General features: G+C 27.6%; 1 long non-coding RNA gene across 1 annotated transcript; it reads right to left on the bottom strand.

Annotated features, from left to right (window-relative positions):
* Positions 1-11,468: 11,468 nt before the first annotated feature.
* On the bottom strand, positions 11,469-12,585 carry LOC136080973 (uncharacterized). The gene is made up of 2 exons (XR_010638773.1): positions 12,492-12,585; positions 11,469-11,705 (listed from the first exon to the last, which is right to left on the bottom strand). It is a non-coding gene; the product is annotated as an uncharacterized LOC136080973 (long non-coding RNA).
* Between the last annotated feature and the right edge of the window lie 361 nt (positions 12,586-12,946).

Raw genomic sequence — 12,946 nt, 5'->3', positions numbered from 1 at the left:
AGGCTGATTGCTAAGCACATTAAAGCTAGACATTTACCATTTGACAACAGCAGTTCGTAAATATAAGTTAGTATCATATATATATATATATATATATATATATATATATATATATATATATATATATATATATATATATATATATATATATATATATATATATATATACCTTGTTAGTTATGGTGAGGAGAGACCCTCTTTATTTCATTGTGCTAAGTCTAGCTTTTTGCCAGCTGCACTATTTAAATATATGATTACAGTTTCACCAACTACCAGTGTAAGAAATGTATTAACTGATCATTGGGATACTAAAAAAACTTAAGCCATACGGTTTAAGAACAATATTGTTCCATGCATTTAAATTATCATCATATGATGGTAATTTAAATGCAAGTCAAATGCATTACTTTATGGAGGAGTCCGTTCTTTTCATAACCATATCTAAAGTTTTTACTGATATTATTAAACTGAATGATATTATTAAAATTAAAAACAGAACTGTGTTATTTAATTTCGTTTTGCAAAAGTTTTAAAGCAATACTTATAAGGTTAAGCACGTTATTTCATTTTGGTGAAGCTTCGAAAAATGATAGAAAACCTTTTATAGTGCGGTTGTATTTATTTCAGCTTTTACTGAACTTTTATTAATTGCTTTCAGAAATCATTTGGAAAGTTTAAAGCAGAGTTACGTTACTCTTTATTGCGCTAATTAATAACTCAATTACGTTTAAATTTTTCAGGGCAGTAATTTTTTTTAATTTTTGTTTTAGATGCTCCAAGAAGACCTAACGGTCTGGTCACAGACCACCGCGAAAGTATCTAGGAAGCTCACGCTTTACTTACAGATGGCAATAAACATGCCTAGAGCTTGCTTCAAACCCTGAATCTCTTGCTTCTAAAATAAGCGCTTAAGCCAAGGTGACAGATGACAAGATGACAGATGACATGGTGGCAGATGACAAGGTGACAGATAACAACGTGACAGATGCAAAGAAGAGAGAGTTACAGAGAATGTTAAAGAGGTAATTGAGCGGCCGTGGCGCTCAATTACTGTCACCTTCATCTTTAATCATCTGTCACCTTGTCATCTGTTACCTTGTCATCTGTCACCTTGTCATCTTTTGAATCTTTAATTAACAAACACTTAATTTCTCATCTTGAATCTAATAACTTACTTTCTGACCATCAATATGGATTTCGATCTTCTCGTTCTACAGCTGATTTGCTAACAGTAATAACTGACAGGTTTTATCGTGCATTAGATGAAGGTGGAGAGGTTAAGGCCATCGCTCTTGACATTTCAAAAGCGTTTGATAAAGTTTGGCATGCTGGTCTTCTCCATAAGCTTTCTTCTTATGGTGTATCCGGCAACATCTTTAAGATCATTGAATCTTTCCTTTCCAATCGTAGCATAAAAGTTGTCCTCAATGGACAACACTTTTCTTCTTATTCTGTAACTTCAGGGGTTCCTCAAGGTTCTATCCTTGGCCCTATACTTTTTTTAATTTACATTAACGATCTTCCAGATATTCTCACATCTAAGGTGGCATTGTTTGCTGATGATACTACCATTTATTCTTGTCGTGATAAGAAACCAACATCTTCTGATTGCTTGGAGGGGGCATTTGAGCTTGAAAAGAATCTCACTTCTGCTACAGCATGGGGCTCACAGTGGCTGGTGAACTTTAATTCAGATAAAACTCAATTTTTCTCAGCCAATCGTTATCGCAATAATTTAGATCTTCCTATATTTATGAACGGTGATGTACTCGATGAGTCACCTACTCTTCATCTTCTTGGATTAACTCTTACTTCGAATCTTTCTTGGAAACCATATATCAAATCGGTTGCAAAATTAGCATCTGCTAAGGTTGCATCTCTTTATCGAGCTCGCCACTTTCTTACTCTGGATTCTATTCTTTATCTCTATAAATCCCAAATCCAGCCTTGTATGGAATACTGTTGCCATATCTGGGGCGGATCTTCTAATGATGCCCTTTCTCTTTTAGACAAGGTGCAAAAACGCATTGTAAACATAGTTGGACCTGCTCTCGCAGCCAACCTCCAACCATTATCACATCGTCGTAATGTTGCTTCTCTTTCTCTTTTCTACAAATACTATAATGGACACTGCTCTAAAGAGCTAGCGTCTCTTGTGCCATCTACTAAAATTCATTCTCGTGTTACTCGTCATTCAATTAAGTGTCATCCTTTTTCTGTGACTGTTCCTAAGTGCTCCAAAAACGCTTATTTGTCTAGTTTTTTTCCTCGAACATCAGTTCTTTGGAATTCGCTTCCTTCATCTTGCTTTCCTGATTCATATAATTTGCAATCTTTTAAATCGTCCGTCAATCGTTATCTTGCTCTACAATCTTCATCTTTTCTCTTACAGTAACTTCCAACTTTAATTAGTGGCTGCTTGCAGCCTTGTTGGAAGCGAAGATGTTTAAAAAAAAAAAAAAAAATCTGTCACCTTGTTATCTGTCACCTTGTCATCTGTCACCTTGTCATCTGTCACCTTATTTTAATGTAATACTGTATGGAGTCGTGCTAACTATGGTAAACAAAATAAATTTATCGTTAGCATAAACATATAGTTAGCATAAAAAATTGATGCTCACACAGGTGTTAATTGCGAACCTTTTTAAAGGAAACTTACATGTCTATTAAACCTTAAATGTCTATAAACTTAAATTACTTGATAAGTTTCTCTAATTATAATTATAAAATTTAAATACAAACTATTTCTTAATGAATTTCAGTCTTGCTTCAATTGTTTATTTTTTTAAGTATCATTAACGTATTTTTATGCGCATAATTTTCTTTTTGCGCTTAAAAAAATACCTCGGTTTCGGTTATTAATTATGAATGGTGTCTTTCTGGTGTAACTGTTTTAGAAATATTTTTTTGTTGTTGTTGTTCTTTTTTTTAACATTTTAGTAAACGTTGTACAATAAAATCGTTAACATTTAAATATTAAAATCATACAATAAGAACTAAGTAAAAGATAAAATAGTTATACAGGTATTTAATCAGGTCTTGTCATCAAGAACCGCTCGTAATTTACAATCTCAATAAATCATAGGTGTATCCCTATAAAAACTTGACTGCATAAATACATCAAATAATACATGAAGTTATTAAATTTTATTTGCATATTTTAAATGACAATGGATAAAATAAAAATATAATTGTGTTAAACTTGGTTTATTTAAACCATAACTAGCCTAATACATTACTCCTATAGTTTTAGCAATTTTTTTGTACAAAAAATTAGTGTGATATTTCCAGCTAAGATTTTCATCAACATATATACCTAAAAAATTAGTATTTATTTCTCTTTTTATTTGGATTTTGTCTATAAAAAGTAAAGGCAAGTCGGGAGGCAGAAGTTTTTTTTTAGAAGTCGGATGAAAAAGTGATAATTTTGTTTTATCGACATTGAGTGACAATGTATTCATTTTGAACCACTGACAAATTTTCGCTTATTCAATGTTCATATTTTGAAATAATGTTATAAAACTTTTATGCGATAAACAGAGATTAGTGTCATCAGCAAGCATGACAGTTATTAAATTTGACGCTTCAGGGAAATTAAGGGTGTAAATTAAAAAGAGAAGTGGTCCAGTACAGAGCCCTGGAGAACTCCACAGGTTATGTTTAATAAATTAGTTCTACCGGTTTTATTACTTAAAATTGCTTAAATAACTTTTAAGTAACAATAAAACATTAGGGGAGACCGGGGCTAGTTGGCTCGGTTTTTACTCTATGAGCTCTGTAGCCCTAACAGCAAATTTTTTTGAAAGTATTAAAGTGTAGTCTCAAAGAATATGAATTTGGGTAACTGACAAAATTTGCATTCATTTACAAAAAAAAATTCTTGGGGCCTTCCCGGGCCCTCAAAAAAAAAAAAATTGCGCCAACTTACCCCACCACGGGGTAAACTGGCGCAAACTATAAAAATGTGAAACTATATAAATTCTATTAATAATGTGCAAAATTAATAGAAACTTTTTTACTATTAATTTTGGCAACAAATTTAAGCCAAAAATTTAATATTAGTTTTAGCTGGTATTAAATATTAGTACATATAACAGCCAAAACATTATCCCACTTTTTACCTGTGAAAAAAAAAAAAAATTTTTAATTTTTTTGTAAGAGTAAGTTTTTTCAATATTGTTAAAAATTATTATTATTATTATTTTTTTTAAATCAGTATTTATTTTTTTCGATAGTAAATGCTACGAGCCAACTTGCCTCGTGAAAATTTTGTCAACCCCGAAAGCCTTTTTTTCAATAAACAGTCTATAGATCCTGAAAAACAATAACTTTGAAAAAAAGTCTGACTGGATATAGTAAACCAATTGTGACTGGAACTTTTACAATAATTTTTTTTCATACGACTAACTATTTTTTTTGTAAAGTAAAAAGGAAGCGATGTTCCAAAAGTTACGTTTTTGTCCAAAAAACACAAAAATTTTAATATCTCCCATGCGCATGCGCGAATCCTCACAATAATGAATAATGAAATGGTTAATTAGGAAAGTTCTGTGTCATTTTTGTCACTTTCTTTCGCCCAATTAGCCCCAATCTTTTGTTTCCTCTGTTTTAGTTTTTAAACATTTTATATAAAATTTGTGCTTAATTTTAGAGGGCGCGTGCTTAATTTTTGCGACGCGTGTTTATTTTGTGTTACTTTAGTTAGACTTGTTGATTGTTTTTAAAAATTTTATTTTAACTTTTATTTCAAATTTTGAAATAAAAGTTAATGAAATAAGAAGATAAAATATGAAAAAATTTTGAAATAAAAGTTAATGAAATAAGAAGATAAAATATGAAAAAATTTTGAAATAAAAGTTAATGAAATAAGAAGATAAAATATGAAAAAATTTTGAAATAAAAGTTAATGAAATAAGAAGATAAAATATGAAAAAATTTTGAAATAAAAGTTAATGAAATAAGAAGATAAAATATGAAAAAATTTTGAAATAAAAGTTAATGAAATAAGAAGATAAAATATGAAAAAATTTTGAAATAAAAGTTAATGAAATAAGAAGATAAAATATGAAAAAATTTTGAAATAAAAGTTAATGAAATAAGAAGATAAAATATGAAAAAATTTTGAAATAAAAGTTAATGAAATAAGAAGATAAAATATGAAAAAATTTTGAAATAAAAGTTAATGAAATAAGAAGATAAAATATGAAAAAATTTTGAAATAAAAGTTAATGAAATAAGAAGATAAAATATGAAAAAATTTTGAAATAAAAGTTAATGAAATAAGAAGATAAAATATGAAAAAATTTTGAAATAAAAGTTAATGAAATAAGAAGATAAAATATGAAAAAATTTTGAAATAAAAGTTAATGAAATAAGAAGATAAAATATGAAAAAATTTTGAAATAAAAGTTAATGAAATAAGAAGATAAAATATGAAAAAATTTTGAAATAAAAGTTAATGAAATAAGAAGATAAAATATGAAAAAATTTTGAAATAAAAGTTAATGAAATAAGAAGATAAAATATGAAAAAATTTTGAAATAAAAGTTAATGAAATAAGAAGATAAAATATGAAAAAATTTTGAAATAAAAGTTAATGAAATAAGAAGATAAAATATGAAAAAATTTTGAAATAAAAGTTAAGATAAAAAGTTAAGATAAAATAGTTAAAATAAAAAGTTTTGACAAATTTATAAATTTTTAACTTTTTAACTTTTATTTCAAATTTTTCGATTTGCAAAATGAAAATTCATGAAAGTAATCAATCATTATGATAGCATAAACATACTGACAATGTATTATTGTTTTATCACCGATAGTTTAAGATAGAAATAACTTAGGGCTTTCAAAACCTTCGCCATCTTGTGGTCTGAGTTTAAGTTTATTGGAGACCATAAACGTCAAGGCCTTGTTGGGCTGCAAACTTTTTGAGTGGGCAATGCGTACCGTTAGCGTTAGTCATTGACTATTCTTTATTTTGTTAAATGCGCGGCCAACATGTATTACTTTGCGTTTCTATAAGTTAAAATGCATGAGCCAAATATGTGACTATTTCACTATTTTATTGATATCTACTTGGAGAAGGATGCAGTTCGACTTATTTTCAATAATATCTATAATTTTACTGTCGGCACACAGTTTTATATGATAAGCAATTCTGTCAGGAAGGTCATCTATGAAGATCACGTAGAGGAAAAACTAAACGTTGAGGCACGCCACTAGCGACCACATCTCAGCCCGGTCTACAAGCGAGCTAATCCAAGCTATCTCAGCTAGTCTACACTTTCAATGCCGTAGGCTCTTAACTTGTGAAGAAGGTATTTTTGCACTTCGTCAAACACCTTTGCAAAGTCTGTGTAGAAGACGTCAACAGCGTGGGTACAATAAGATATTTCTGTCAAGATGTTCCGGGCTTCTAGCAGGTTTAAGGCGCAGTCTTAGCAATTAATAAAGACATGCTGCATTGGAGTGATTAGGTCATTAGCATGGTAATGTGCCATTATGCTCGTTTAAAAAATGTTTTCATTATCTTGCAAGAGATGGACGTAAGCAAGATTAGCAGATAGATTGATGCATTTAGTATACTGCTCTTTTTAAAAATAGGAGTAACATTCATTTTTCAACTTAATTTGGGATTTACACCGGTTGCGAACGAACACTTGTAGATCAGCAAAAAAGTTTTTACAAATGGAGTTGCGCATTTAACAAGACACGTTAATGTAAGCCGTTCTTGGTTTTGTCTTATTAAGGTAGTTAAGAATATATAGAAAATATTTGAACAAAATTCATCGTTTAAGGTGGTAGACCACGAATTAAATCAAATCGTTGAAAAATTACATTTTAGATATTGTTTACATCTAAATTGATTAAAATTTACTTTTTAATGACAAAACTAAAAAAAAGAAATAATTAAAAAAATTGGTTTCAGAAATTTGGTGCCAGAAATCCCTAAATAAAATCATTTCGTTGCAGTGATCTCCAAAACTATTCGTGCTATTAACTTGAAATTTTTTAATTTTACTTTTAATACATTTATTGTATTAAAAGTAAAATTAAATTAGGATCCTGTATCAAATTTAAAAAAATATACTGAACAGATTTTTTTTTATAAGAAAATCACTTGAAGATCAAAAGATAAGGCACTTTTGACCATATTTGTACTTATAAATCTTTGAATCGGATTATCATATTGTCATTAAGTGGTAGGGAACATCCATAACAACAAAAAGAACAACTCCTGAAAACTTAATGGAAATTGATTAAAAAAACCATGAGATATTCATCGCAAAGTCTCGCATTTTAGAGAACTGAGAAAAACATATTTAAACAAAAAAAAAAAACAGCATAAAAATCTTAAAATAAAAATAAAAAGTCAATTGGCAAATATCTTATAATAAAAGTGAAGTAAAAGTAGTAAAATAATATTTTCAAAGTTTCATTTAAAAAAAGAAGATCTCACTTATGGTTTGTAACTTAGTTTTATTTAAAAACTCTTATCAGTTTTAAAATCAGAAAAAATCAGTTTCAGATGTTGTTATATGTCAATAGTTGTTAGTAGTAAATAAATGTCAAGTATATATAAACTAAAATTATAATCAAGGATATATAAACTAAAATTATTATGCATCATAAAAGGTGTCCTTATTATAATTTTATTTTCAGAATATAAACTTATTTTCAAAAGTTCTTTGTTGCGGCATGATCGATTTAGCTATGCAACTGTTATAATTTCTTTGTTTAAGTGAAAAAATTTCTTTATTGGTTCAGACATGTTCATAAAACCACAAAACTTTTATACACTATGGTATTAGGAGGGGGTTCAAAATTCTATATTTCTTGTTTGACCAATTATTTTAATTTTTTTTAGAAAAGTTCAATAAGCAATTCAGTTTTTGTTATCTTTTTGTGGTTGACCTTCTACTTCAATTTTTAACATTTTAAAAATATGAAAAAACATAAAACTAAAAATTTTTGCAGCGCGTAAAGTTAATCAACTTTATGTTAAAACTTATGCAACTTAAATTTTGATTGGATAACTTTGAATTAAAATGAATGAAAAGTTGCGTTTAAACAAAAATAAGTCTACTGAAAAAATTTGATTTTATTTACTTGGCTAGAAAATATTTTGCTATTAATTTTGTTAACTGAATTTAGAATTTTATTATAAAAACTGAGTAAAGGCAACTTTACTCAGGTTTGTTTTTGTACTTATCTTTAATAAAGTCAACAACAAATTATATTTCGGAAATTTTTATTAAATAAGATTGACTGCTCAGTAGTCGTAGAAGCAGTTCGTATATATGCATAAATCATCAAAAAACTTGGATGATTATATCATTCTTGTAAATAGTTTAGCAAAATTTAGCAATCTTTCATGAACAGAAAATAAGAAAGTATTATGGGAAAAAAGGTACAATAATGGGATAACTGATGTGTTACGTTTTTAATCAGACTTTTATATATATATATATTCTATTAAACACCCAATAATTACATAAATTATAGGTAAAAAAAAAAAACAAATAAAGAAAATGCTATGTGTGTTCTTGTACTGTTCTTGGAATGTTTTCTTCCATCAAAGTTCTAAATAAGTCTTTGTTCCTTTTAATTCCATAATTGGACAGATTGTTTTAAAATTGCGGCGATATTGGCATCTAACACTTCCTTAGGGCGTGCAGTTTTAATTTTATTGCCCTCGATCATACATTGCAACATATTAATACCAAATTGCTTGCATATTAGCCATATCTCACCAACAAATAAACTTTGGTTATTTATACACGGCAACTGAGTCATTATAATGGAGTAACATATGGGGTCATTAAGTAGCCTGATAAATAAGTTTAATTTGTTATGAATAAGAATGTTCGATACAGAGTCTACTTTGAAAAAAAAATGGAGGTAATTTTTACTATGCTTAGAAATATTAAAAAATGATTTTAAAACAGATCGTCCGACTTTAGCGTCAGTGTGGCACTCATTGCAATCGGCTTCGGAAATACTGTCGATTACAAAAATTCCTCGTGGTAATATACTAAATATTTAAACCATTGTGAAACCACTATTTAGGTACTTTTGAAATATTTTGGGAAATGCGTCTCATTGTTAAAAAAGTTAAAAATATAAAATACAGTTGGAACCAGTGACCGAAACAACTGAGCGGGTTAACAACAAAAAAAAGAACTGTAAGCTTTACATTAGGCGTCTAAGAGATATTTTATCTTAGTTTGAAATTACAAAGCAGCCTATTTATTTGCGAATCAGATTTCAATAAGTATATTGAAAACAGAAAGACATGTTGAATGTCAAAAAACGATTGATGAATGGAATGATTATTTTACACGTGTTACCTGAAGTTGACCTAAGTCCTTATAACAAGTCCCATGAATTTTTTTTTTGATTTTGTATATAGTACATTCTGAAACCATCAAAATTTAAATCATTTGTTGGAAGCTTTTTGAGAAAACTTAATAAAAAGTTTTATAAATAACGATGTTTTCGTATTAAAATAATATTCTTCCGTCAGCCATTATCGTTGTTTACTTTCTGCAATCGCAGCAGCGCGATTGGCTATAATAAATTTTAATTATTTAAATATTTATTTAGTTTCGATTCGCTAGTAGCTCTTTTTTTTTTTTTTAAAAAAAAAGAAAAACTTTTACAATATTTATAAACGCATTTAAGCAATAACAGCGACATTATTTAATTATTTAAGAAAAAAACTTATATTAACTTAAATTTAAGAGCCGATTGAAAAATATAGGAACCGTTTCTCAAAAATACAAAAGAAATGCTAAAAATCATAACGAGTTTTTAAAATGCTTTTGCATGTACTGCATGAAAAAAAGTAATGATTTAAGATGCATTCTAACCAAATGCAATAAACCAGGTCCAAAACAAGGAAAAAATTATGAAAATCTTGTTCAGTAATGTTTTAGGGAAAACTACTCTGTTGAAAACCCTGATCTGCCTAATATGTTATGTTCTTATTACAAAAAAAATCTAATGAGTTTTAAGAAAACAGATTCAAAAAGATTTTTATTCAACGCTCGACCTAAGTACGCAAATAAATTTTATAAAAAAAATAAGCCAATAAAAATTTTATGCTTTGCATTATTATTGTAATAATGCAAAAATTTGCTTAAACAAATATATTAAACAATAAACAATTTTGTGATTACACTAAAAAAATAACTTCTTAGGGATCGTCCATTAAATGCGTACGCTCGGAGAGAAAGAGGGGGTCTGCAAATGGCACATATGAGATGGGGGTAGGGGAGGGGCAATAGGTCAATTATAAAAGTAATGGAGACACTAAATTAAAAAAATATCATAAAATATTGGGTTGGTAGATTAAGGTGGTACTAGCCCATAAAAATTTAAACAGTCAAAACCATTAATTTTAATGCAATATTTGTAAAAACTGTTTGTATTAAAAAGGCATTTAGAGTAAATATAATAAAAACTTTGAATACACTCAAAAACATGACGAGTCAGCAAAAATTATGCAGTTTTAACTACATTTTTAAACAAATATTTTTCAATAACTAGTCAGAATTTAAGTCTAAAATTTTGCACAAAGGTTAACAACATGTTGATTAAGGGATTTGACCAGAATCACCATCATAACATTTATAGTATTAAAATGGCGGCATTATAAGTAAAGGTTTTTAGTTTTTATGTAAAATGCGTGCTGCCAACATCAACATCTCAACAACAGCAAACTATAAAGATCTCTGGTAATCAGATGCACAGTTGGTGAAAATTTTAGCCATAATCCTCAAATAGTTAAAAAGATATTCTTGTTCAAAGTTTAAAAAAACGTTCACAGAAAAAATGCAAAAAAATAAATTAAAATATAAAAAAAAACAAATATAAACAACCCAGCAGGCACAACAACGTTGATACAACGTTAAATGACGTTACTTTTTTAGTCGGATTATCGTTGGATTAACGTTGGAAATGGAAAGGATGGACGACGTCAGATTTGCCAACATTAGCTAACGTTATAATTTGGACGAAGACCAATATGTTATAATGTTCCTCGATGTTTTTCCAACATTAATTAATGTTGTATTAACATCGAGCAACGTTGGTATAACAACATTCTAACGTGGCTTTTTAGGTTGGTTTGGCATTGGGTTAATGTTGGAAATGGAAAGGATGGGCGACGTCAGTTTTGCTAACGTTAGCTAACGTTGTAATTTAGACGCTAAAACGAAATGTTATAATTTTTATCTTGACGTTTTTCGTCAAGATAAAAATTATAACATTTTTCCTTGACGTTTTGACATCGAACAACATTGGATTAACACCATTCAAACGTTGCTTAACGTTATTCTAACGCTTATTAAACGTTTGAGTAGATCTACTTAGCTGAAGGTTAACGTTCAATAAACAACAGGTTTGACAACAAAATGAGAAGAAATTGTTTAAAAACGTCGATTTACACAAACATTACAACGTGGTAGAGTAATTTCGTTCATTAAGAAATATTCCGAGGGAATTTTTACATAATAAATTTAAAAATAAAAAGTTAGTTATTCTCTTGTTGCTGCAGTTTTTTGGAGCGTCATTGGTTGTGTTTTAATTGTGTTTTTGCTCGCCATCTTCTACGTTCACCTTGTCTGGTGTTTAACTCAGAACTTTCTGTATTTCAAAATTAATCTCTTTCAACGTGTTTTCTTTCAAAGACATTACCAAGGCTAAAAATGCATAGCTTGGTTAATATAAATTTAATTACCTATAATATCTTTAATTATATTTATTATTAATTAAAATTAATACTTGTAATATTGATGACAAATAATTATATTAAAATTTATGATTTTAAACTTTGGCCATGTTGCAAAATAACAATAAAAGTAGGATTTGTGTTTTGTGTCAAACACACAAAAACTTCAAGAAATACAAATAAATTAGAACTCTGTTAGAAAATAAAATTTATATACAGTGATTTATAAATTTTATTTTCTAAAATTTAATACAGTGAAAGTATTTAAAATAGTATTTTAAATACTTGGCATTTAAAGTACTCCCAGCACTGTATATAAATATATATATATATATATATATATATATATATATATATATATATATATATATATATATATATATATATATATATATATATATGTAAAAAACACATACTCGTGTCTATACATACATACATACATACTTACATACATACATACATTCATACATACATACATACATACATACATACATACATACATACATACATACATACATACATACATACATACATACATACATACATACATACATACATATATATATATATATATATATATATATATATATATATATATATATATATATATATATATATATATATATATATATATAAATATACAAATATATAAATATATATAAATATATAAATGTAAATTATGTTAGTGTATTTTACAAATACAGTGCTCAATGTTCTTAAAGAACAGAGCAATAATAAATTAGTAAAAAACACTTACCTAACTTTTTTCTTCAACTTAAAGTTTCACCATTGCTGGATCATCAGGAAGAGTTACTAAATCTCAAAAAAAATTCAATTTATAAAAAAAAATATTTTACAGGGAGTTATAAATTATTATAAAAAAAATTTTAATTACTATATTTTTTCGGTTAACGGGAAGTTACAGAAAGTAATTATTAAATAAATTTCTTTGGAATGGGAATAGTTTAATTTGGTCATTTGTTTTTATAATTTTTTAAGAGGTATTTATTTTCGTGCCTACATTTAGAAGTTAATTCAGATTTTCATTTAATAAATTTCCCTGATTTAAATGAGTAATTATTTCAAATTTTTTTTGCAAACATAGCATACATTTTTGGGTAAAAAAAAGTCATCTAATTTCTTTTTAAAATGTAAACATTTATTCGCGTGTTTTCGTATAATGTAATTAGTTTTACCAAAATTAATTAAAAT

The sequence above is a fragment of the Hydra vulgaris genome, chromosome 06, assembly GCF_038396675.1.
Source record: "Hydra vulgaris chromosome 06, alternate assembly HydraT2T_AEP".
NCBI classification, from domain to species: domain Eukaryota; kingdom Metazoa; phylum Cnidaria; class Hydrozoa; order Anthoathecata; family Hydridae; genus Hydra; species Hydra vulgaris.
This window is presented reverse-complemented; position numbering and strand designations above follow the sequence as displayed.